A 24,664-nucleotide genomic window follows, 5' to 3' on the forward strand; every position below is an offset into this window, starting at 1 on the left:
TAACCCACTGAGCCATCTAGGCACCCCAGGGTTCACTTCCCTTTTACAGCCCTTCACTCCTCCTTGGGGAGGTGAAGATTAGTCCTCCACTTTATTCCAGCCATACACAAACCTCACCATGAGAGTAAGAATCGACATGCAGGCACTGAGATCTATAGCCCCTTCTTAGGGAAGAACGAATCATCAGGAAGTGTTAGTCATACTTTAGGTGGCAACCCATTAGCAGTCCTGAGAAAAAAACAAATGAAGAAGGGTAGATCAGAAAAGATCAAAATTCATTTCAAACAATAGATGAACATATTGTTTCATGGAGCAAATCTTTGTTCCAGTTATGTCTTCATATATATATGTATATATACATATATATATATATGTATATTCCAACATTTGGATGTGCAGGGTCATGACACATTTCTTACTATAGATAGGAATCAAAAAAAAGTTGGGGGGGGGGCGCCTGGGTGGCACAGTCTGTTGAACTTCTGACTCTTGGTTTCAGCTCAGGTCATGATCTTGGGGTCATGGGATGGAGCCCCAAGTCAGACTCTGTGCTCAGCATGGAGTCTGCTTGAGATTCTCTCTCTCCCTCTGCCCCTCCTACTTGTGTGCACACACTCTCTCTCTAAAATAAATGAGTCTTAAAAAAAAGTTGAAGGGGAAAAAAAAACCCTCACCAATTTAAACACTCATTCTAATCCAGGCTTCTTGATGTCACTGGAGATTTAGAAGTCTCCATTTAGGGGCGCCTGGGTGGCTCAGTGGGTTAAGCCTCAGCTCTTGGTTCAGGTCATGATCTCAGGGTCCTGGGATCCAGCCCCACATGGGGCTCTCTGCTCAGCTGGGAGCCTGCTTCCCTCTTTCTCTCTGCCTGTCTCTCTGCCTACTTGTGATCTCTTTCTCTGAAAAGAAATAAATAAATAAAATCACTTTAAATAAATAAATAATAGAAGTCTCCATTTATTGTTGTGGGTTTTTGTGTCATGTCTATGACAGAGAAAGGTCCACTTGGGTATTTATTTTTCCCCAAATGACACAACTCTCAACTCCACTCCATGTCCTAAAGGTGAACTGATCTCTACTTCTCTACAAAGGCTGCTTAAAGCTGTGAAAATATAACATTATGGGTAAAAGTGTGTAGAACTGTGTCCCCTAAAATGATATGCTCTAGTTTTAAATCTCAGTGCCTGTGACTGTGATGGTATTTGGAGATACAGTCTCTGCAGATGTAATCAAGTTAAAATGGGGTCATAATGGGTCAGGGTGGACCTCAACCCAGTGACTGGTATCCTTACATAACAAGAGGGAAATGTGAACACAGAAACACATAGGGGGAACATCAGTGGACAACAGAAGCAGCTACTACAGTGATGTGTCTACAAGGCAGAGAATGCCCAGGATTGCTGGCAACAACCAGAAGCTATGAAGTGGCAGAGAAAGATTCTTCCATGGAGCCCTGCTCCAGAAAACTAGCCCTGCTGACACCTTGATGTTGGACTTCTAGTCTCCAGGACTGTGAAAGAATCAGCTTCCATTGTCTTAAACCACTCAGTTTCTGGTAATATATTATGGCAATCCTAAGTAATTAATACGTGGCTTTTCCTACTTCTACCCTCTGCACTGACTTTTCAAAGATCTTAGGAAATACTTACATGCACCTGCTTGAATATTCATAAAACATCTCTGAAAAGATAACCAAGAAACTTACAATACTGGTTGCCTTTGAGAAATGAACTGGATACCGCAGGATAAGACAGAAAGACTTTTTACTATTTGGATTTTAAAGATTTTATTTACTTATTCATTTATTTATTGAGACAGAGAGAGCAGGGGCAGGGCAGAGGGAGACAAATAGAGACCATCTCAAGCAGACTCTGTACTGAGCTTGGGCTCCACACGGGGCTTCATCTCACAACCCTGAGGATCACGACCTGAGCCAAAATCAGGAGTCAGAAGCTTAACCGACTGAGCCACCCAGGCACCCCACCCTTCTGAATTTTAAAGATTATTATTGTTTTTTTTTTTTTTGAAAGAGAGAGACTGGGAGAGCGTAGGTAAAAGTGGGGTGAGAAGCAGAGGGAGAAGCAGACTCCCCACTGAGCAGGGAGCCCGGCCTGGGGTTGGATCCTGGGACCTGAGCTGAAGGCAGCCCCTCAACTGACTGAGCCACCCAGGTGCCCCCCAACCGGTCTGAATTTTAAGCCGTGTGATATAGTATCTATTATAAGGACAAAATAAGGGCGGCCTGGTCTGTCTTTCTTTCTCTCTCTCTCTCTCTCTCACACCCACTCTGTCTCTCTCTCAAATAAATAAATAAAATCTTTTTAAAAAAAAAGAACAAAATAGGGACACCTGGGTGGCTCAGTGGGGTAAAGCCTCTGCCTTTGGCTCAGGTCATGACTGCAAGGTCCTGGGATCGAGCCCCTCATCAGGCTCTCTGCTCACTGGGGAGCCTGTTTCCTCCTCTCTCTCTGCCTGCTTGTGATCTCTGTCAAATAAATAAATAAGTCTTTTTAAAAAAGAGGGAACAAAATAAAAATTTGGAAAATTTATGACTTAAACTTGACACACCTAGCAATCTTCTCCCCATAGATCACTGCTGATGAGAACGCATTCCATTTTTTTAAACAAAAGGGTAAAGTCTTGGGGCACTTGCTGGTTGGGCATCTGCTTTCAGCTCAGGTCGTGATTCCAGGGTCCTGGGATTGAGCCCTGCGTCAGGTTCTCTTCTCAGCACGGGGTCTGCTACTCCCTGCCCTTCTGCTGCTCCCCCTGCTTGTGCTCTCTCCCTCTCTCTCTCTTTGTCAGATAGATAAATAAAATCTTAAAAAAAAAATAGGGTAAAGTCTTAAGAAGATGAATCTCCCTCTTTCACAGAGAATCCATGGTTCATGCCATTTCCCTTTTGTACCACAAACACAGGAAGGCTAACTGTTCAGTCTTCTGAGAGAGAAGGAAAGAGAGAGAGAGAGAGAGAGCATGAGGGGGGGGAGGGGTCAAGGGAGAGGGAGAGACAAAATCCTCAAGCAGATTCCATGCTGAGTGCAGAGCCCGACATAGGGCTTGATCTCATGACCCTGACATCATGACCCGAGCCGAAACCAAGAGTCGATGCACCGACTGAGCCACAAAGCTGCCCGTAGCTGTCCAGTCTTATCCAGAAATATCTTTAGTCACCTGCCTCTCTCTTTCAAGCTATTTGCTTGAAGATAGAAAGGTAAAATGCTGGCAGCTGAAATAATGTCGTTCTCCATGATATTCCTTAATTACTGACTTAAATGAAGAGCCATCGTTACAGTTCCTCATTTAAAGACATCTCTTATGAGCCGATAATTCACATGGATGACTTTAGAACAAACTCATCAGACAGTTTGAGACTGAATCTAACAAGGTATGCGTAGTGAATTATATCATTTGAAGTGTTGGACAAAATGGGCCCGAGGGTCTTTCAACATGAAAGCCTCCAGTGAAGGGGATGCAGTGTAACTCGGGCCCTTCAGCAAAACACGCCTGTAAGACAACTCTACACAATATAGTGATCGATGCATATTTTATGAATCAAATCATTAATTAAAAGGCTAATATGAAGAACGAGACGAGACTTCAGAATTCTCAGGCCTGTTTCTTCTGTAATGTTCTAAAGATGAACAGCAGACTCTATGGGTTGGAAAACTGACTTCACTTGGCCATGATTTTTCTAGGCTTCAATGTCCTCACCTGAAAAAGAGAGCCGTCATAACATCTGCCTCTCAGCGCTTGTTGAGGACACCAACGGAAGTTCAGTAATACGGAGTAGCTGAGACGGGGGTTCTGCTTGGTTCCCTGCGGCGCTCCGTCTTCTTCCAGCTGGATTCCCAGCTGAAAAGAATGTCGGCTACCCCAGCCACCCCCTTCTCTGCAGAACTGCCCCGGGTTGAGTAGCCATCCCCTCCTTGAAGTTACCGTCCACCCCATGGCCCACAGGCAACAACCAACCCATATGGGATGCAAAAGGGACCCTCTTCTCTCAAGGCAGGAATAACTCAGAGGTATGCCTTGCATTTCAGAGCCTCTCTTTAAGGAAAGGCGATCACTCCCTTGTTCAGCTTCCTCATTCCTTTCCCTTCTTGCTTTCCTCCCTTCTCACAGGTTATGCCTGAGGAACACCCCCGCAGTACTTCCCATACACCTGACTTTCTACCTCAGGCTCTACTTCTAAGGAACCCAAGCTAAGAGCGCAGGCAAAGAGTTTCAAAGTTAAGTGTATAGAGTCGATCCTTTTCACTGTTATTACCTGATCATTCAAATTTAGGGCAAGCACAAAATCAAGGACCTCTAACATGCTCTAATCCAACCCAAAGGCTTACATAGCAAAGTGACGATATATTGTCCCAAAAGAAAGAAAATTACTTGAATGAGTTTACTCCCAATGTGACACTGAGGACATAAATAAGAAGCCAGAAAGAGCTAGACTAGCCCCACTTAGTTTTGTTCTTTTTTTTTTTTTTTTTTAAACTAGAGACCTGGTGGTGTAACGCCTAAAATTAGTATTATGTGCTGCCTTGACATCTGGTAAAATCAGGAAATGGCTGACATACGAGATCCTCTCCCGAGTCTGCTCTAGGGGATAATGACCTCTAGCCAAACGATTCTCCTTAGACAGAGACTGAGCGCAGCTCCTGCATATCCCTGAGCGGTGGGCTGCATTTCCCTGCCAGCCTTTAGAACTATCCAAATGAGCCAATCACATCCTCCCACAGGAACCATGGGTCACCTCACCCTCTTGACACCGAAGAGCCTGCCTCTCACAGCCCCGCTGGCTGCTGACTCTGCTCCTGAATGCAGCCCCCATGTAACCCTACATGGCATGTGGCACTGTCCTCCCCCGGACTGAATATATGTGACCCATAAGCTGCTGTCCATCTCATCTACCCAGTGCTGGGTGTTGCGTGTTCAGCCGTCCCCAGAACCCTAGAGTGGAAAATTCCTCCCTCACCGGTGGGGTGAAAAGGAGGCAATTAAAACAGACCCCTAGGGATGCCTGGGTGGCTCAGTTGGTTGAGCAGCTGCCTTCGGCTCAGGTCATGATCCCAGCGTCCTGGGATCGAGTCCCACATCGGGCTCCTTGCTCAGCGGGGAGCCTGCTTCTCCCTCTGCCTCTGCCTGCCATTCTGTCTGCCTGTACTCACTCTCTCCCCTCTCTCTCTCTGATAAAAAAAAAAACAAAAAAAAAAAAACTTATAAAACAGACCCCTATTATCAGGGCTTGTAAGAATTCTTACAGCTTTTTTAAACTTCGCCATTGTTTTGTTAGACAAACAGAGAATTTTATATTTTCATATATGAAATTGAAAAACGGTGTCTCTGTGTGTGTGTGTAAGAAAGAGAGAAAGAAGATTAGGGTTGGAGAGGTTGGGAGACTGTCTCTGTAGCAGACACAGGGAAGAGGCAGGCCCTGTACCTGCGCGAGGGGGGGGGGGTGGATGAGGCAGGGCTCGGCTCCGGCCAGAGGAAATGAACAACTTGAAGCTGAGACAAAGATGCAGCCCAGGTCGAAGCACCTCGGCTTCTTGTTACACCAAGGTGCTTCCTGTTGGAACAAAAACTCAAATTCAGTGGGAGGAGACCGGTGCTCAAAGGTGAAGGAAGTACAGGCACTGGGGCAGAAAGGAAAGATCAATGAGGAGCTAGTGAAAAACCCATTGTTTGCAAGAAATCCTGACACTGGTCCTTATTCATGCAGAATTTGAGGGATGAGGTATGACTTTTAGCTAAGGTCATCAAAAATGTTGGCTGCCGGGGCGCCTGGGTGGCTCAGTGGGTTGAAGCCTCTGCCTTTGGCTCAGGGCATGATCCCGGGGTCCTGCAATCGACCCCGCATCGGGCTCTCTGCTCGGCGGGGAACCTGCTTCCTCCTCTCTCTCTCTGCCTGCTTGTGATTTCTGTCTGTCAAATAAATAAATAAAATCTTAAAAAAAAATGGTTAGAGGGAGGGGATCGTTGTTAAAGACACAAGTAAAATACATGAGCACACAGACTGAGTCACAGTACTCATGGACCAGGAGGAAGGGAGAAGCAGTCAAAAAGGGGATGAAGGTGATTGTTCAGCTTCCTGAAAGGTAGGGAGGTTAACCTGAGCTTTGAGGATGAGTTGGATTTAAGTAGACACAGAAAGCATGGGCGCCTGGGGGGCTCAGTGGGTTAAGCCTCTGCCTTCAGCTCAGGTCAGGATCTCAGGGTCCTGGGATAGAGCCGCACAACAGGCTCTCTGCTCAGTGGGGAGCCTGCTTCCCCCTTCCCCCACCCCGCCTCTGCCTGCCTCTCTGCCTACTTGTGATCTCTGTCAAATAAATAAATAAAATCTTTACAAAAAAAAAAAAAAGCATCCCACACATCCATACAGTGTTGGAAATGTGCATGCAATTCAACAAATATTCATTAATTACTGAAAAAACAAAAAACACAAGCATCAACATCACAATGGTTGCCATTTTTTTTTTAAAGATTTTATTTATTTACTTGAGAGGGACAGTGAGAGAGAGCATGAACGAGGAGAAGGTCAGAGAGAGAAGCAGACTCCCCATGGAGCTGGGAGTCCGATGCGGGACTCGATCCCGGGACTCCAGGATCATGACCTGAGCCGAAGGCAGTCGTCCAACCAACTGAGCCACCCAGGCGTCCCAATGGTTGCCATTTTAATTTGGCCGACTCCCCACTTGAGAGAGACATTTTTGGTTACAAGTGACCCCAAAAAATCCAATTTAACTTCATTCAAATCATAAAAACTACAACTAAGTGGTCCCACAGTATTTCTTCATTCAGGTGAGACTTGACCCTGCAGCTCATGCAATGCCACCAAGGATCTGGTTTCTTCTAGTTTCTTCTCAGCCTTCCATGGCATTGGCTCCACATTCAGGGCTTTCATGCTGGTCCCCTGGCTAGCCCCTCACCATAGCAAAAGGACAGCTCAAGCCCAAACCTCACATCTTCACACCAACTCACTAGGATGACAGCTGTTCTCTTTCTCCAGCCCCTGCCTATCTTTCAGCCCCGTTCTAAATCGTGTTGTCACTTGCTCTCTGCAGTCCACTTCCACTGGTCTATTTCCAGCTCATCAAATACGCCATCTTACTTCTATCAGAGCACACGGATTTCCGTGGTGTAGTCTTCCTCCTCTTTGCCTGGTTCACGCACACTCAAACTTCAGCTCCCAGCTAGCTTAAATCTTAGGACATAAAGTTAGACCACCTTGTCATCCCCACCTACCAGACAAGGTCAGCCACTGGTATACGCTCTCGATACACAGTGTTTGTCTCTTCCACAAGAACAGAAACCACGTCTGGTTTTATTCACCATTGTATCCTCAACATCAAGCGTCTGAACAGTGGGAACTCAATATTAGTTGGTTGGATGGATAGATGAACTTGACTTTGAAACCTGGCCATGTAACTAATTAGGTATGTAACCTTCAGCTTTTTTGAGATTCAGTGCTCTCAACTGTGAAATGAAAAGGTTGGACTAGTTGACCTTTAAGATCTTTTCTGAATTTAAAACACCGAATCCATAAGGTGCTACTGGCAAATATAACTGCAGGTATCGTGAAACGAAACGAAAAAGTGATGCTTTTGGCTACTCTGCTATCCTTTTGCAAATTTTTTTTTTCTTTTTAATCTAATTCTGACTTTGTGTGGTCTCGTGCGGTAGTTAGCAATCTGGAGAAAATAGTATCCTACAACTGTTACCAAGCAGCTGGAATTGCCAGATAGTTAATACAAGTCAGAAAAAGACAGGCTGACATTCTAGGAAAATGTTAAATGAAATGCTACTGAGAGCATTTTACACATGTTCCTTTCCCCACCTTACCCCACCCCCAAATCAGCAATATTCAGAGTAAAGGGTTGATTTGATTAAATGCACAGTTAAAAATAGAATTTCCATCTTTGAGTGATGTTTAATACAGAACATTATGATACTGAAATAATTTTATTTTGAATTTATAAAATAGCCTTATTGTACTTAAATGCATAGAAATTCGATTAGATCCTAAATATATTTTCATTCAGGGTCCAATTCATAACCATCTATTTGTGCATTTAAAAAGAAAATACAATTCATCTTTTCACTTGACACGCCTAGGAAGCACAAGATAAAATTTCCTAACTGCTCCCCCATTCAACATCTGGATCTGAACTATAATCTGCCTATAAATAAGAAATGAGAATTTTGATCAGGCAGCTTTTGCAATCTGTTCAAAGCAGTCTGGGAATACTTGATTGCATAACAAATCTCCAAGTAAATTAAGTGGTGTTAAGACAGTTTAACTACCATAAAATATTTTATTATATTCTATATCCCCTTAAAAATTTATACTTTCTAATGAAGTGATACAGCCAGAGTCCTGGTAAAGAAAAAGCACTATATGGAACCGTCCCTGTAAAAAGAAACTCCCCTTTCTGAGAAAACCGAGGCCCCATTACTCCTTACATTTCCTCTTCTATGTGGCTGGGGTAGGAACTGGCTAATTGTTCCCCAAAACCAATTGCATTTCCTCCTTGGCTCCCAAGTAGACTATATTCCCAGCCTCCTGACCAACGGAATATAGACAGGAAGTCCTCATCACCGCATTTCCAGGCTCAGCCTACAAAGCCCTCCCAAATAATCCGCGACCCTCTTTCCTTGTTCATGAAGTTCATGATGGCTGAGATAGGTCTGCCTTGTTTTCTGAACACTGTGTGGGGTAGAGCCTCTCTCCAATGTCTCATATTTTCTTTTTTTTAAGATTTATTTATTTACTTTAGAGAGAGAGAGAGAGAGCAGGGGGAGGAGCAGAGGAAAAGAGACTCCTCAAGCAGACTCCCTGCTGAGCGTGGAGCCCAAAGTGGGGCTCCATCCGAGGACCCTGAGACCACAACCTGAGCTGAAATTAAAAGTCAGACGCACAACGGATGAGCCACCCAGGCACCCCCACTTCCTCATATTTTCAACCACATTAGAGCTAGCAAAGAGGGACTGCATTATCTCATCTCTCATTCTTAAGTCTCTTAAGCTTCAGAGCACAGCACACTACCAAACCCACAGAATGATTTTTTTTTTAAAGGTGACATGAGTTTATCATTTTGTTTTAATAGATTTTCGCCACTATGGAAACATAATGGCTCAGGACCAGAGCAAATTAATCTCAGTGATGGGTCTTGTTATCAATTTTGGTTTTATCAGTCATCATCAAATGATCACACAGTGTTCCCTCTTTAACCAAGTTAGGATCTACATTCAGCTGCTAGTTATGGAGACCACAGATAAAAATGGTTTAACTAAGATGTTTATTTCCCACTCCATGTAAAAGAAGTCTATAGCTAAGCAGGGAAGCTCCACGGTATCATCCTGGACTCAGTCCCCTATTATATTTCTATTCCTTCAATATTAGAGTATGACTGCCATCCTCAAGTTCACCTCGTGTTCCATAATGGCCACTGGGGATCCACTCATCATGTCTGTGTTCCAAGCAGGATGAAGGGGAAGGACTGAAACGTATAAAGTACATATGCCAGCTGTGCACCCCTTTCGTAGACAAACAAACCAAAAAATCCCACCTTTTTCTAGGAAGTCCTACTGCAGGCAGACAATTTCACCCTCCAACTCACTGGCAATACCTTGCTACACAGGAGACTGAGAAATTAATTCTTTTGGGGCATCTGGGTGGCTCAGTGGGTTAAGCCGCTGCCTTCGGCTCAGGTCATGATCTCAGGGTCCTGGGATTGAGTCCCGCATCGGGCTCCCTGCTCAGCGGGGAGACTGCTTCCCTCTCTCTCTCTCTCTGCCTGCCTCTCCGTCTACTTGTGATTTCTCTCTGTCAAATAAATAAATAAAATCTTAAAAAAAAATGAATTCTTTTAGCTGTGCAGGAAAATGCCCCAACTGTTTTAATAGAAGAAAGGGATAAATATTTCCTCTAGAAGCAGGTATTCTTTTATAGCCATTTCTTAGGTTTGGTTCTGAAAAGAAAGTTTTAATTAAAAAAGACTGACGAGATGTTTCCTGTGCTACCCGATGAATGTGCATTCTATTCATGAGAGCTATTGACCGAACTCAGTTGCAATTATTCCATAAATTTGCAGATATTGTTTATTGATTGCCTTGTCTATATAACCTATTCATTTTGTACTTTCTTTCCTCTCTGGGCAAAATTAATTTTTTTTTCATTATATAAGAGGCCTTCTAGGCTATCTGCCCAGCCTACCAGCTCCCCTCGGTGAGAACTGCTCTCCCAGGTTAAGAGTGGTCCCTGAGGGGCGCCTGGGTGGCTCAGTGGGTTAAAGCCTCTGCCTTCGGCTCGGGTCATGATCTCAGGGTCCTGGGATTGAGCCCCGCATCGGGCTCTCTGATCAGCGGGGAGCCTGCTTCCCCCTCCTCCTCTGCCTGCCTTTCTGTCTACTTGTGATCTCTCTCTGTGTCAAATAAATAAAATCTTAAAAAAAAAAAAAAAAAAAAGAGTGGTCCCTGAGTCATATTTATGACTACCTAACCTGCCAGCTGGCCCTTAAATATTGGGTCACGGGTAGAAATTTACTGAAGCCGAGCAGACCTGGTTCTCTCTTATGAGAACGGATCTGGGATCAAATTCGCAAATTCACAAGTCAGTCTCCCCTGGCCATCTGAACAAAGGACATGGAAATTCAGAAATGACAGCGGTGCACATCTTCTGCCATGTTTATGCCAAGATAGTGTTGTCTGCAGACATCTCCCCAAACATGTCCAAACAGATGAGCTGGAAGGACCACTAAAAGCTGGTATACCTAGCATCAAGGGCTTACCCTTACTTTTATGACCTAACCAGTACAATCCCGAACCTCTCCATCTGTGGTCTTTCCGTATAGTATACGAAAGCATGAAATTTGCTGATTTTTCAAAAATCCCATCCCTATCCCTAGTGCATATTTCTTTGAGTACGTATCTGTTACTTCCCCCCAGTAGAGGCATCCTGCCTGCTACAAGTTATCACAGGTTATAAAGGGATAAAAATCGTGAAAGGGGTTGGGCTATTGGTTTGGCTTGTTAGATGCTATCTGAGAAAGAGAGTTCAACGGAGGTGCTACCTTGTGCTAGGGCTTGCAACTGCACAGATGATTAAAATATGGACCCGGGCCAGGAATTTATAATTTGCTATTATAAGTGACTCTCGGTCAACCCCAGTATTGTTTATGTACATAAGTCATATCTAGCAAGAAGGAGCTCAGATCTCTCACATGGAAGATGACTCACGGGGGGAGATGAGAAGCGGGAGATGATTCCATTGATTTCTTAGAAGAAGGAAACCCTTTCAAAGGTTTTTTTTCTCCTCTCTAACCAGATTTTCCCTACTGTCCTGTTTTTCTGCCTCTGTATAGATAGCTCCACGGAAGAGGGCATGAAAAAGAATGCCAAAGCAAAGTAAACAAAAGAAAAATATCTATACATAACTATTTTTAGGTAGTTTTCAAATCAAAAAGCTCAGAATTATGCCAGGTTACGAAAGCCTAAAAAACTTTTAATGCAGACACATTAAAAAAAGAGCAATCCTAAAAAAAAAAAAAAAAAAAAAAAGAGCAATCCTTTTTCTTCGTCTTCCCTTTTCACTCTGATTTGCTTTTCTCTTAAAAAATTTTAAAAAAAATTGAATTCCCTGTCTTCTGGAACTTTTTACCAGCAGGCGGTGAGAAATCATATAAATTGCTGGAAATGAATGGTAACAGTCAGTCATTTCTTTTATAATGAACCATTAGATTGGTGTATTTGCATGTATCATTAAGATTTATTGCAAATTCTCTAATGGAATGACAATGTTAGAGATATAGTCTGTCTAATACAATTAGCATGTAGACTTCTGGGGCAAAATTACCATACATTTTCCTTGGAGAAGAAGAAATTATGTATCTTCTGCCATGAAAATACCAGTGAGAATAAAGAAGCTATTCCAAATGCTTTTGTCCAATTTTGCCATTTTCCTATTGTAACAAAATTCTTATGAATTTCACATTACCTGGTGAATCTTCTGGAGTGAATTTTTTTTTCAATATAGAACACGAGATAATCAAGATTAGGAGCATTATCTTTTATTCACTAATGGAAAAAGCAAATGCTTTATGGGTACAATTATCAGCGAAGGCCAATGTTAGGTTGCCACAAAAAAAACTGTAGTAAACTACAATTTAATTTTAATTTACAATTTTTCCTGAGTAAAGTCTCCTTGTGGCAGATGAGAGCTGGGACTAGGTACAAACTTTAAAAGGGGATAGGACAAGAAGTGAAGCCTTGTGCAGAGATACACATGGGTCCATCCCAACCCCGAGGCTGGTTTTCAAGAGCTTCTGGTGCCAGATTTAATTTTCACACCTATTCTCATAAGTACTCGGAGCTATTGGTCATACACCGCCCTAATCCCCAGTGGAAGGCCTCCCCAGTGAATACTGCTCCCTTCTACTCCTTGAAATGACATAACTTTCCCATCACTCTTTGCATTGTTGTCACAGCTCCCTTGGCACCTGAATCACTCCAGGGAACCCATAAAACCATATGGAAATCAAATCCAATGTGACTCTACATCTGGAAGAGTTTGGGAAATACTTCCCCAAGCCTGTAGTTTTATACTGATTTTTTTTTATACTAAGTGAATCTAAGGCTTTTGGAGACTGTATTTTTTAACCACAACATTAATTTAACATATTAAATATTATGCTTATAGTCTATAGAAAGGAACGTAAAAAAGAGGGGAGAGAGCTGGATGCAAAACCCAGTGGCTTTAACATGTATTTTTTAAAATGAACAACTCAAATCTGCCTCCTGGCATCAGAAAAACATTGTAGAATATTTTCCAGAGGTGAATTTTGGTTATTTGAAATTGAGTGATATGAGGGGTTTCAGTTATATCCAAGTGTATCATTATAAATGGAGTATGGCTAACTCAGGGGGTGCCAGAACCCTAAAGGAAAGAAAATATTAAAGAAATATATGTGGTTTATTACACATTCAGAAGCTTTGAAAATTTCTTTCTAAGTTGTACTTGAAATGTCTACGGCATACTTTATTATAAATGAAGAAATAGAGTGTGAAATTATGTAAATTACTGAGTGGCCAATCAATTTAAGTACATAAAGTGGAATATTCACTGAACTGGTTAGATAGTGTTACTAGAGACAGAGCCATCGTGGAACGCATATACTTTGAAAACAATCCTGAAGGGTGTAAAACCATGTTGATCATCGCTTTCTGCAAATATTCTCCCAAATGTTACATCCAAGTAAATGACCTAGAAGGACCACAGAGAGCTGGTGACTCTACTGTCAGGTGCTTTCCAAACTACTCTTTTATGATAATGACCCAACCAATTCGATCTGAAACCTTTCTCTCTCTGGTCTCTTCCATATGGCTCACTGAAATCAACATGCGATTTAGGAACTTTCTTTTGTCTACCTCATCCCCAGGCCCACCGTTATCTCCGGTGCATATTCCTGAGCGTGTCTTTCCTTATTCACTTGTGCATTTATTGAGGGATCTGTAAGCAACCTGAGGACAGGGACTGTATGCAGTTCATCTCAGTATCTTCAGTGCCCGAGACAAGGCTGGTATCCAGCAAATGTCTGATGATAGCCTAGTTATGAATCTCAGGCATTTATTTATGTTGGGATCTCGGGCAGTAAATGGAAATCTCTGAGGCTCATGTCTCCTCATCTGTCAAGTGGGAATTAAGGATAATGCTTGCTTACATCATGGAGTTATTTTTAGAAATAACGGTGTCAGAATATTTGGTTTTTATAATGTTGTCATCATTGTTATTACTATTATTATTCTCATTGTGAATTCTCAACTATTACCCAAGAAGAGTGACTGACTCGGTCCTCTCAAATGTACATGGCCGAATTTAAAATTGAAAGATGAAACCTGACTCATGAGAAGATAATAATGGGCTGTATGTTCTTACTGTAAAATGTGTGCTAGCAGCAAGAGCCCTGTTTGTTATCATTCAGACACGGATACACAATGAGTATGCAGGAATAATTGCAGTGTGTCCATGGCTACAAAAAATCTTGTCAACACCCATTGTTCTATTTATACCTTGGGAGACATGTCACCACATTTCTATAAATAGAGTAGAAATTAATTCAACTCAACACTGATCATGGGCCAGCCTGCGGTCCTCTGAGGAATAAGGGAACTGGACTTGAGTGTAATGGGGGAATACGTAATTTAGCGGATGTAATGGGCCATATGTCTAGAAAGAGTCAACACAGCCAAGAAGAAAGTAAGTTTATAAAGGCAAATGAGGCCTCCTAAGGTCTTCAGCAAGCGACTGCCTGGGAAAGAGGGACCCTGAGAAGCTGAGCTACTTTATGCCCCAGTTTCTCCTGACCATTCATTCAGTTGAGACACAAAACAAAATGATGCCTGGGAGGTTTCAGATTCAACATGGTAGGAAAAATGATTTTCTAGTAAGGCTAAGAGGTCAGAAAGAATTAGAGAGGAGATGACAGCAAATGAGAGATGGCTGTAAAATTTTGAAAGCTGGGAAGCAGATGGCTAGGTGGTAAATGACTTAGCATAAAGCGAAAACGTAGGTGTCCATGAGGATTCAGGGGCAGGTCGCGGCGGCAAGAAAAAGTCAATTTGAGCTGCAGAATCCCAGGGACACTCAGAAACTGGCAGGACCAGGTGTTTCTGAAGGTTTCCTTGCAGAAGGCCAAAAAATAGCCATCGCTGAGGGCAGGAGTGCTATACTAAAACCAGAGGGATTACTTGAGTTATTACGTTCTGAACAGTGATAGGCTCCCAACCCCTTCTCCTACTTGGCTCTGAGAATACCAGCAGCCACTCACTTCCTTCCCAGGTAAGATCATGATCCCCGAGAAAGCACTCACACATCTAGCATATGGCGTTCTCCAGTGCAACATCCAAGCCCCCTCTTAATCAACATATGGTAAGGTCCATCAACTGTCAAGCCCAACTAATGTACAGTTTCCACTAAACTAAGCTTTAAAGTGTTTCACTCCTAGACTGTCAAGAATTTTCATTTAAAGAAAGTCTGTAACACAGAAGACAAAGAACCAAAATGGAAAGGAAAAGAAAAAAAGAACTCAAAGAAGACAAAAACAATGCAGAGAGTAGAGAGTAGAGATAAACTATACCTCACTATAAATAATATCCCAAAACAGTACAAGAAATTACATCATCCAAGGAACAAGAACAGCTTTCTATACAAAAAAAGAAAAGAAAGAAAGAAAGAAAAAGCAGTCTAAGAAGCAATAAAGAGTTCTTCGAAATTAAGATATAACAGAAAATAAATCAATGGAGAAGTTATAAGATAAAGTGAAAGAAATTTTACAGAGAGCTAAATAGATAGAAAAAGAAAGAAATAAAAATGCAAGAAAAAAAAAGAAAATATGAGGATCAATCTATAAGGTTCAAGATTGTATTGTAAAAGTTCTGGAAAGAAAGATAAAAATGAAGAGGAGAAAACAATTAAAAAAAATAATTAAAATCTCCCAGAACAGAATAAGGGGCCCGGCTAGTGCCTAAGCACCTTACACTTGCTAAGGTATTACTATAAAATTTCAGAGCACTGGGTATATGGAGAAGAGTCTAAAATCTTCCAGAGGAAAAATACAACTCACAAATAAAAGCTAAAGAAGTAGACTGTCTAAAAGACAGTGGCATGATGCTATCACAATTCTGAAAAAAATAGTTTTGACATTGGACTCTATATACAAGCCATCTCATCAATCTGTTTCGATGGTAGTTTAAAAATATTTCCAAACATGTAATGTCTCAAAAACATGTAAGGTCTCAAAACCTGGGGTGTTGCTATTTATATTTATTATTTCTTTTTATTTTTTATTCTTATGTCTTATTGGATATATATATTTGGTCTTCGTCTCAGTCCGGGCTCTGAGTCCTCAAACCCTTGGAATTTCCTGTGATGAGAAAGATAAAGGTGTCATTCGTTATGTTAATGAGGTGACTTTTGGAAAGGACCTAAGGATGAGGGCTGGAGCCAATCGTGTGATCCGAGGAGTAGAACTTTCAGTCCCACCCCCGCTAATCTCTCGGGAGGGAAGTGGAGAAGCTGGAGACTGGTGTTCAATCACCAATGACCAATGATTTCAGCAACCATATCTATGTAATGAAGCCTCCATAAAAAGCCAAAAGGACAGTTCTGTAGATAGGGTCAAAGTTGAGTTGAATTGTAGGACACCCAGCTGGTGTTGAAGAGTGACTTGGTAGGGTAGAAACCCCACCTCCATGTTGGAATTGGGTATCAGAATTAGTAGATGTGCCCCACCAAACTGAGAGAGTAAACTAAGAAGATAAAGGGCCAAGAAAAGGCATCACACAGAGGAGAGAGTAGAGAAAGCTCTTTTGCCAGGATGAGGGTGAAGAAAATCCCACACAGCTAAGAAGTGAACTCAGAGAATCACTGATTCATATTGGAGAAAAGAGGATGAAGGCCTCCAATAACGGTAACTCCAAACAGAAAACAAAGCTGTGGATTACGGCATATGTTTGGTGTACTCAGAGGGGACCGACACCTCTGGCTGAGTGTTTGGGGATGAATTAGGGAAAGATAAGTAGAAAGCTAGGCCGAGAATTATGCAATCGTTAGCTCCAGAGAAAACAAATGTTTTCCAAGAAAAGAAATGTAGTGATTATATACTACATAATTTATTTCTGCATAAAAATTGCAAAGTCCTATAAGGAACAATGAATTCTGATCTAACGTTTTAAATTTTGCTCTAACAGGAACTGGAGGGTAGGATGGCATAAACATATGTGTTTTGGAACTCAGCGTGAGATGCGGAGGGGAAGTGAGGGTAAGATTTAAATCCTCAGTTTCTGTAGAAATAAATTAATAAATAATATCAAATTAGAAAACAAATTCGAACTCTTAGTGTTGATTTAAAACAAAGAGATAAATCCCAGAAAAAAAGTTAATAGAACCAACAGTGGTTGACTCTTAGAAGTGGGTGATGGGGTGGAGGAAGGTGGGGAAAGAGATGACTCATTTTCATTGAAAACTTTGTGGAACCATATAAGTTTATAGAGTTGTATGATAAAAATTAATTTTTTTAAAAGAAAGCATTGCTGTACATCTTCCTTCTCCCCCTCAGATCTACTCTTTGTCTGCTCCTCACCATTGAGCAACCTCAAAAGTTGACTCATATGGACCCCACTGACAGTCTTAGCTGAATTGGCCAAACAACAGAGAGTAGAGTCAGAGGGAAGAGTGAGACCAGGGCATTGCTGTCACAGCTCTTACCTGTGCATTGGCCCCACAGGCTGTCTACATGCTTCCAATGAAGGTCATAACTCCAGTTGGGTTGTCCACCAAGTTCTCTCTCCTCTCGCACTCCACACCCAAGAGTGATGACAGCTCTAGCGATCTATACTCAAGCACCACGCTCTCCCTTAGGATTTCTCTCCACTCTCCCCAAACTTTTAAAAACACATTCTTCATTAAAATTCTCTTCCAATTAGCTAATTTGAATGGGTCATGTATTTCCTGCCTGATCCGACTAACCCAGAGCTTTAGCTACATCTGCCTCCAGATGGACTAGAAGTAACGATAGTAACATTTTCTTAACAACACATGCACATCTCTCTTCATTACCAATCTTTGGATCATGGGGTTTTCTTAAGACTTACTATTTTAGGAGCATCTGGGTGGCTCAGTTGGTTAAGAATCTTGATCTCAGCTCAGGTCTTGATCTCGGGGTTGAGAGGCATGGAGCCTACCTAAAAAAAAAAAAAAAAAAAAAAAAAAAAACAGAAGAAGAAGAAAAAAAAAATTTAAAAAAACTGTTTTGCAGTAGCCATGAGTTCACAGCTGATTTGAGAAGGTACAGAGATTTCCTATCTCTCCTTGCCCCCCACACATCCACAGTGTCCTCCACTATCAATATCCTCACCAGAGTGGACATTTGTTACAACTGATGAACCCACACATTATAATCACCCCAAATCCATACTTTACATTGTGGTTCATTCTTGGTGTTATACATTCCATGGGTTTGGACAAATGTATAATGACGGATACATGTCATGAAGAGTATTTTCACCGCCCTAAAAACCCTCTGTGCTTTGCATATTCATCATCCCCCCACCAACACACACACACACACACACACACACACACACAACCACCGGCAACCACCAATCTTTTTATTATCTCCATAGTTTTCCCTTTTCCAGAATGTCATATAGTTGGAGTCCTAATGCATATAGTTCATGTTGTTTTGAGATCTTTTTCTTTCTAGTTTCATACTCATTATAGAAAAATTGGAAAATAAAGATATTAATCACTGTAATTCCACAAGCCTGAGTCAACATGGTGTGAAAACCTACAGCAGAGTCATGATTAGGCACCACTTCAAATGGATATTCTTTAGGTGCTGCTCCATATTTACACAGAGGAGAGGGGCTGTAAAGGAACGGCAGAATACAGGGACATTCAGCCTCTCTTAAAGGTCCCATTAAAGACTCCAACCCCCAAATGCTACACTTTGAGTTTACCATCTTCATTCACCTCCAAGCGACTTGGCGAAGAATTCCTTCCAACCATGCACAGTGCTGTGTGTGAGAGAAGTTTGGTCAATATCGTTTTCTCCAGGGAAAACTGTCACCGTTCCAATGATGCTTCAGTGCTCCAATGACCTTTTACCCACCCTGTCTCTTAGCCCCTTGTACCCTGGGATAACGGCCATGCCTTTCTTTCCGCTCTGGCTCCCAACTAAGCCTGGTAAGAGGAGATCGCTCCAACACTGGAAGCAGCAGTAAAGTGGAACTAGAACATGATTTGCAATTTTCCAGTCATCCTATAAAAACGTCAGCATCTCTTGTTTTACGGTCCCCTCCACCAAAGTTTCTTCGCGAAGTGTTCACAAAGAGATATTAATTTTGATCCACAGCTGGTGTAAGGAGGGAAAATCAAGTAAGTATTATAAATAAATACTTTAACTTGGAAAAACGGAATGGACTATAGATTAATGAACCTCGCGGACGGAACATGGGGTCAGGGAAAAGGAAAAACTTGTGTAGTTGGGGAGTCAAACTCGCACTGCTGTTTAACTTTAGGCTGTTATTGCTAAAAGCGCAGGAGCAATGGTGACATCTTGTGTCAGGTTAAAAAGTAACAGGATCTTAATTCTTTGTGGCGTCTATGGGGAGTACTTCAGATGAGGCCTAGCTAACGTTCATCTTTATCTGCTCCTTTCAGCTCCTGATCAAATCATAAAATACGAGCATTAGTTGCTCAGATGCAGAGATGATATCTTCAGGAACGATGGGGCAATCTCCAGTTGGCCTTTGATTCATCGAGCTGCTACATCAAGAGCAGCCCCCCCCTCCCCGCCGGAGTCCCAGACCAGTTCTTCAACCTCTGGAACCTTCAGGAACCACTGTGGAACCATTGCTGGTAGCCGACACCTGAGGAGCCGAAACTTTTGTTTCACGTACTCTTTGTGGGAGCAGTGGTTCTTAGCCCTGACCATACAAAATCACCTGGGGAGCTTATATAAATATCCATACCTGGGCCCATCTCAGACCAATGAAATCAGCATTTCTGGAAGCTGAAGACAGACATTTTTCTTTTCTTTTCTTTTCTTTTTTTTTTTTAGAAAGTCCCCCCAGGTGATACTAGTATGCAACTTTCACTTGGCTCTCTTGCCCTGGGAGCCCAACCGCCATGCTGTGAGGAAGCCCAAGTAAGTCTATGGCCCGTGTCAAGGCCATAGGCATCCTTGTGCTTGAAGATGTAGGCCAATCTTAGTGCAAATCTCTGATTATGTTTTCTTGAAATACACCAAAGAATTTCTTAGAATTATTGAGTAAGAGAGTATCCTTATAAAATATATATAAATGAAAAAATTATTTCATTTTTAAAGCTTAATCACTAAAAGAATTTAATTATGTATTTTTAAAAAATGTGTTGTCCTACAACTTTCCCAAAAGGTAAGTCTTTCCCCCAAAGATGTTTCTTCTTCTCACATTCTCCATGAAACCCACCTCAGTTATCTCTTTGACCTCAGCACCCTCCTGAAGCTACTCTCCACAGTTTGCCCATGATCTTCCTATTGCTGAATCCCCGCTGAGTCTTCTCTTACAGTGACCTAGCATTAGCATTTTGCACCGTCTGTAATCCCTCCTCCTTGACACCCACTTCTTCACTTTGTTTCCAGGACCCTTCCCTTTCTTGCTTTCCTCATCCCGCTGGTTGTACCTTCTCAATCTCCTTTGCTGGCTTCCTCTTCTTTTCCTATAAAGTTCCAGAGCTCAGCCCTGCCTCTCTTTTCTTCTCTGTTACTTCCCATATGATCTCAACCAGCCTCAAGGCTTTTTCTTTTTTTTTTTTTTAAGATTTTATTTATTTATTTGAGAGAGAGAACATGAGAAGGGAGAGGTCAGAGGGAGAAGCAGACTCCCCGCCGAGCAGGGAGCCTGATGTGGGACTCAATTCTGGAACTCCAGGATCATGACCTGAGCCGAAGGCAGTTGCTTAACCAACTGAGCCACCCAGGCATCCTGTCTCAAGGCTTTAAATTCTACAAAATGCCTCTAATTTCCCCTAGTTATATCTCCAGGCCCTACTTCTTTCCAATTCAGGCATGGTCATCCAACTGAATAATCAACAATTCCATGTGACACACATGACAAACTAACATTTCCGAATCCTTTCCCCCTAGGCCATATCTACCAGCAACCTTCCACATCTCAAGTCATGGCAACATCTGCCTTCTTTGTGCTCAGGCAAAATATCTTGACACATTCCCAACTCCCCCCATTTTCTGCCATCCCATTTCCAACCCATCAAGAAATTCTGATGGTTTTACTTTAAAAAATATCCACAATCTGATCTCCTCTTACCACCTCACTGGCACCACCCTGGTCCAAGCACTTGGTCTCTTGCTTGGATAAATGTAACTCTCGGCCTAAACGTAGGTCTCTCTGCCTAAATCTGTCCTTGCCACACATACATTCTAGCAGCCAGGGGGACAGAAACTTCTATTAACATGTCAGCTTATATTGCTGTCTCTGCTAAAACTTCTCCATGGGCTCTCTCCCCTTTTCCTCCCACACCCGCTGTCCCTTTCCTGCTCCACATTTTTGGTTTTCTTTTTTTTTTTTTTAAGATTTTATTTATTTATTTGACAGAGATCACAAGTAGGTGGAGAGGCAGGCAGAGAGAGAGAGGGAAGCAGGCTCCCCACTGAACAGAAAGCCCAATGTGGGGCTCGATCCCAGGACCCTGAGATCATGACCTGAGCCAAAGGCAGAGGCTTTAACCCACTGAGCCACCCAGGTGCCCCCATTTTTGGTTTTCTATTGCTAGTGTAGGAGAGGAGGATTTTTCCTTCTACTCTTTTAACTCCTTTGGCTAGTCTAAGCATTAAATTGACATAAGACAGATTAACAGGAGAAAACCGAGTTGTGTCCAAACAGGTGCCCCAAAGCCATGAGACTCCAAGGCAGTCAGGCAATTAGGGCTTATATGCCATCCTGAGCTAAGAAATGAGCTAGGGCCTGGGCCTTCGAAGGGGAGGAGGATAATTCACAGAACATAAGAGCAAATGTTGGGTAATTAGATGTTTGTTCTGCCATACACGTAGATCTTTTAGATGAAAGTTATCTCTGGTGAAATAGCTCTTTCTGGGCCAGGCTCCCTATCTGAACATTTTTAGGCAGTTAAGGGCGAGGTAAAAGTTTTTCTTGAATCTGCTGTGTCTTGATTGCCTTCACGTGTCCAGGTGGCACATTTTAGGGTGGCATGCATATTCTGCTCCCCCTCGCTCATCTCACTTTCTAGCATGTTCTATGGTTTGCTTATTTCTCATGTCTTTTGTTAACTGTCTGTCCCTCCCCACTAGAATGTGAGGTCTATGAGGGCAGGGATCACTGTCCGTTTTCTTCACTCGTGTATTCTAAACACCCAGAAGAATGCCTGGAATGATGAAGGCGCTCCCTGCGTATTTGCTAAATGAATGAATAGAAGTTATTACTCGACCTTGAGACCTCGGTTATGGCAGGCTTATCATAACTCCATTTATCTACCCTCTAGAAAAAGCGCATGTAGACAAGGTTTGTCTGCCTGACCCTCCACTTCCTCATGCAAGGTGCTCCTGGGCTCTGCTCCACTCCAGGCTCCTTTTTCTCAAAGAGGTCCAGGTTCCAAGATGAGGCCTTTTTCCTCTCCTGCCCCCATTCTGTCAGTCTCCTTCCTTCCAGCTATGAATATCAGCAAATTGTCAGCAGGAAAACTTCCAGTTAGACTAATTCCAATTAAGCTGATTCATAAAGGTCTTTGCGATGTCTTTGTTCCCTTTCCTAAGTCTCTTCCCCATGCTGAGGGATGAGCCATGGAATTAGCTAAATTCACCGTATCCATTAGATCTCCCAAACCCCCGTTATTCAAGATTCAGAAGCGGGGGGGAAAACATGGTTTTAGTAATTAAAAAAAAAAAAAAAAGGCAAAAAGAGGTAGTCCTTTCACTTATCCATCAGATAAAAGTATCATCAGATATTTTTTGAGCAACTATTATGTGTAGTCAGTGTGCAAGGCACTGGGGGTAGAGTAGAGATGAAGACAGACTGGGTCACACTCCCAGTGGAGCTCCAGTCCAATATCTGGATTTAAATGCTTTATGCAATGGCCTTAACATTAATTAACTAATTAACATTAATTCACGTTTATTAACTTCAATTTTTCTCCAAAGGTAAAAGCAAGATTTCCTATATTATTAGACCCTGTGATCAGTTTTTCCTTGCCAGTGTAAATACAAAGGAATTTTATGCTATTAAAGGATTCTTAAGGGCGCCTGGGTGGCTCAGTGGGTTAAGCCACTGCCTTCAGCTCAGGTCATGATCTCAGGGTCCTGGGATCGAGTCCCGCATCGGGCTCTCTGCTCAGCGGGGAGCCTGCTTCCTCCTCTCTCTGCCTGCCTCTCTGCCTACTTGTGATCTCTCTCTGTCAAATAAATAAATAAAATCTTTAAAAAAAAAAAAAAAAAAAAGGATTCTTAAAATGATTCACAAGATAGGCCTGGAAAGAAAAAGCTGATAACCGAAGCAAAGCCAAAACATTTACTTTACCACTGAAGGGAATACATCTTGCCACGCCAAAATGTGCTACTTTGACATATGGATTATTTTGAGCCGAAGGCAATCAAGACACAGCAGACTCAAGAAAAACTTTTACCTCTCCCTTAACAGCCTAAAAGAATTTAGACAGGGAGCCTGGCCCAGAAAGAGCACTATTTCCAGAGATAACATTCATCTGAAAGACCTATGTGCATCGCAGGGCGAACATCTAATTACACAACATCTGCTTTTCTTATATCCTGTGAATTGTCTTCCTTCCCTCCGCAAGCCCAAGCCCCTCTCATTCCTTAGCTCAAGACAACCTATAAGTCTCAACTGCCTGACTGCCTTGGAGTCTCATGTCTTTGGGACACCCAAGGTAAATTTGTTTTTCTCCTGTTAACCTGTCTTATGTCGATTTAATGATTAGACCAGCCAGAACCTAGAAGGGAAGAAGGGAACACTTTCCACCCTCTATACCATCAAGTCAGCAAAGGACCTCGTTATTCCTCTTTTCTAAACCAGAGACATCTTCAGAAGGGTCAGAAATTGCACAAGCCCAAACTGAATTCTTTCTGTAGTCTACCTGGGTCGTTTCTCCCAGTGAGATTATGAGTTCCACCGGTCAGGCTGTGAGCCTCCTCTGTCCCTTATGTTATAATGTCATGATTGAGCCTTTTACACCTGACATAATCAGTGAACCATCTTGTGAGGAAGGCATTGCAATTTCTATCTTGCTGATGAGGAAATGAGAATTGGGAGGAAAAAGGAATTTGCACAAGACGACCCCTGCTATTGGTGCTCATGCTGGTATTTTAAAACCCAAATTTTGCTGCCTCTTAAGCCTACACTGTTTTCACTGTGACACGCTGCCTCCTGGATCATACGCTTTGTGAGATCAAAATTAATAACTTTCTATTCCGTTGTGACAGTGGAAGGGGCACCCCTTTGTTCAGACAAGAAGAACCAAGAGGGGACTTAACTGCTTCTTGAATTTAATAGTAGTGGAAGTAACAGCAGTGACAACAGAGCCTGGTAAATCGTTTATTTTTTCCTGCATCTAGGTTTCTTTAGGTAATAAATGGGAATAGTGAAATAGTAAACACTCAAAGGGACAGTAGGCAAATAAATCTAGTGTTTATGACAATTTGACATGGAACACTAAAAACTCTTATCAGTATATTTCTCATCTATACTAACAAGACTATTATAAGAACACTTGGAAACAATAAACTGCCAAGATCATTCACAGCCAGAACTATGGCTAAGTGAATTGTGGTATATTCACAAAATGGAATATAAGAACAGTAGTACAAAGGAATGAACTTCAGCCACACAGGGTGATATAAGTGAACTGATGAATGTTAGAAACTTGAGTGAAAAAACACTATAAATATTACGATATCATTTTTTTATAAAACTCAAAATGAAGCAAAAATAAACTGTTCAGGAATGCATCTACATATGGTAAAGGGGTTTTGTCTTTAATGAAAAGGAATAAAAAATTCTGAAGAGCAGTTATTTTGGTGGGAGAAGTAAAAATAATGGAGGAGAGCCCAGATATTAATGTATCAACCCCTGTGTGTTTATA

At 42.1% G+C, this 24,664-nt stretch overlaps 1 protein-coding gene and 1 long non-coding RNA gene across 8 annotated transcripts in view; one reads left to right on the forward strand and one right to left on the reverse strand.

Annotated features, from left to right (window-relative positions):
* Positions 1-24,664, reverse strand: part of GRPR (gastrin releasing peptide receptor) — a 276,159-nt gene that overhangs the window by 202,053 nt on the left and 49,442 nt on the right. For all 7 annotated transcript variants that reach the window (XM_082717032.1, XM_082717031.1, XM_082717028.1 and 4 more), the window contains one exon: positions 17,647-17,736. The gene's annotated coding sequence lies outside the window, so the exon portion shown is untranslated. The remainder of the gene's footprint in view (positions 1-17,646; positions 17,737-24,664) is intronic.
* On the forward strand, positions 1,323-19,737 carry LOC309856208. Its single transcript, XR_014307097.1, has 3 exons — positions 1,323-1,555; positions 16,744-16,814; positions 19,217-19,737. It is a non-coding gene; the product is annotated as an uncharacterized lncRNA (long non-coding RNA).

Source organism: Mustela nivalis, assembly GCF_964662115.1.
Source record: "Mustela nivalis genome assembly, chromosome: X".
Lineage (NCBI taxonomy): Eukaryota > Metazoa > Chordata > Mammalia > Carnivora > Mustelidae > Mustela > Mustela nivalis.